We start from the raw sequence: 2,500 nt of genomic DNA on the forward strand, positions 1-2,500 counted from the left end.
GCAAAGAACGAAATTTTAACGGAGAAGCCTTCGGGTTTCGCATCGACCGAGCGACGGCGCCGCATCAGCGGCGCCTCCTTCGTCGGCCTTTCGGGGCTACGCTAAAGTAGCTACCTGGTTGATCCTGCCAGTAGTCATATGCTTGTCTCAAAGATTAAGCCATGCAAGTCTAAGTACGAGCTCTCGTACAGTGAAACTGCGAATGGCTCATTAAATCAGTTATGGTTCATTTGCTCGTACGTTTTACGTGGTTAACTGTGGAAATGCTAGAGCTAATACATGCGTGAAGCGCCGACCTCGCGGGAGGCGTGCTTTTATCAGACCAAAAACCGACCGGGCTTCGGCCCGCAACCTTTGGTGACTCTGGATAACTTTGCGGATCGCACGGTCTCGCACCGGCGACGGATCATTCAAGTGTCTGCCCTATCAACTTTCGTCGGTACGGTACTGGCCTACCGAGGTTCTTACGGGTAACGGAGAATCAGGGTTCGATTCCGGAGAGGGAGCCTGAGAAACGGCTACCACATCCAAGGAAGGCAGCAGGCGCGCAAATTACCCATTCCCGACGCGGGGAGGTAGTGACGAAAAATAACAATACAGGACTCTAAACGAGGCCCTGTAATTGGAATGAGTACACTTTAAAACCTTTAACGAGTATCCATTGGAGGGCAAGTCTGGTGCCAGCAGCCGCGGTAATTCCAGCTCCAAAAGTGTATATTTAAGTTGTTGCGGTTAAAAAGCTCGTAGTTGGATTTTGGGCGCAGGCGGCCGGTCCGTCGCAAGGCGTGTACTGGCCGTCCTGGCCTCACCTCCGGTTCTCCGCCGGTGCCCTTGACTGAGTGTCGGCGGCGGCCGGGAACGTTTACTTTGAAAAAATTAGAGTGTTCAAAGCAGGCGATTCGCCTGAATAATGGTGCATGGAATAATGGAATAGGACCTCGGTTCTATTTTGTTGGTTTTCGGAGCGCGAGGTAATGATTAAGAGGGACAGACGGGGGCATTCGTACTGTGCCGTTAGAGGTGAAATTCTTGGATCGGCGCAAGACGAACGACTGCGAAAGCATTTGCCAAGAATGTTTTCTTTAATCAAGAGCGAAAGTCAGAGGTTCGAAGACGATCAGATACCGTCCTAGTTCTGACTATAAACGATGCCAACTAGCGATCGGGGGGCGTTAGTTTTACGACCTCTCCGGCAGCTTGCGGGAAACCAAAGTCTTTGGGTTCCGGGGGAAGTATGGTTGCAAAGCTGAAACTTAAAGGAATTGACGGAAGGGCACCACCAGGAGTGGAGCCTGCGGCTTAATTTGACTCAACACGGGAAATCTCACCCGGCCCGGACACAGTGAGGATTGACAGATTGAGAGCTCTTTCTTGATTCTGTGGGTGGTGGTGCATGGCCGTTCTTAGTTGGTGGAGCGATTTGTCTGGTTAATTCCGATAACGAACGAGACTCTGGCTTGCTAACTAGTTACGCGACCCAATCGGTCGGCGTCTAACTTCTTAGAGGGACTAGTGGCGTTTAGCCACACGAGATTGAGCAATAACAGGTCTGTGATGCCCTTAGATGTTCGGGGCCGCACGCGCGCTACACTGACCGGATCAGCATGTGCTCGCCTTGGCCGACAGGTCTGGGTAACCCGCTGAACCCCGGTCGTGCTAGGGATAGGGAATTGCAATTATTTCCCTTGAACGAGGAATTCCCAGTAAGCGCGAGTCATTAGCTCGCGTTGATTACGTCCCTGCCCTTTGTACACACCGCCCGTCGCTACTACCGATTGAATGGTTTAGTGAGGTCCTCCGATTGGACCTGGCGCGGCCGGCAACGGTCGAGCCGGCGTCCGAGAAGACGATCTAACTTGATCATTTAGAGGAAGTAAAAGTCGTAACAAGGTTTCCGTAGGTGAACCTGCGGAAGGATCATTAACGGTCTCGCAACGCTTCGGCGAACGCGAAACTCGGACAAGCGAGAGAAAAAGTTTTTGCTACCCGGCGCCCGACCCGCGAGGAGCGCCGCGCCGGCCGGCGATTCGGTCACCCGGTAATGTTTGCGCGTCGAGTGCCGCGGTGCCGCGCGCTCCGGCTTCAAGCGTCGGCCTGGCCGACCGCTCGGCGCGGTATATTTTGTCACCCTTTAGTGCGAGGCACTGTGCGAGCGAAACAATCGTGGATGGCTCTTGGCGGTGGATCACTCGGCTCGTGAGTCGATGAAGGACGCAGCTAGCTGCGTGAATTAGTGTGAATTGCAGGACACATTGAGCATCGACGTTCTGAACGCAAATTGCGGCCTCGGGTCAATCCCGGGGCCGCGCCCGCCTCAGGGTCGCGTTGCAAACGTTCCGCGCGGGGATTTCTCCGCGCGGCTGCTGCGGCGTCGGACGCGCGAGCGCCCGTCCCGCTCAAGACAGCACGGCACGATGTGCGACGATCGCGACCAGAATCCCGCGCGGCGGCGGCGAGTCGACCTCGAAGAGGCCAACGGCTGGCGGCTCAAGGGCGGGAA

The 2,500-nt window shown here is 55.2% G+C and overlaps 2 non-coding genes across 2 annotated transcripts; both read left to right on the forward strand.

Annotated features, from left to right (window-relative positions):
- Window positions 1-111: 111 nt before the first annotated feature.
- Window positions 112-1,923, forward strand: LOC146144787 (small subunit ribosomal RNA). Its single transcript, XR_014500831.1, has one exon. It is a non-coding gene; the product is annotated as a small subunit ribosomal RNA (ribosomal RNA).
- Window positions 1,924-2,169: 246 nt separating this feature from the next.
- Window positions 2,170-2,323, forward strand: LOC146144788 (5.8S ribosomal RNA). Its single transcript, XR_014499083.1, has one exon. It is a non-coding gene; the product is annotated as a 5.8S ribosomal RNA (ribosomal RNA).
- Window positions 2,324-2,500: the final 177 nt, after the last annotated feature.

Source organism: Ascidiella aspersa, chromosome 5 (assembly GCF_963924565.1).
Source record: "Ascidiella aspersa chromosome 5, kaAscAspe10.2, whole genome shotgun sequence".
Lineage (NCBI taxonomy): Eukaryota > Metazoa > Chordata > Ascidiacea > Phlebobranchia > Ascidiidae > Ascidiella > Ascidiella aspersa.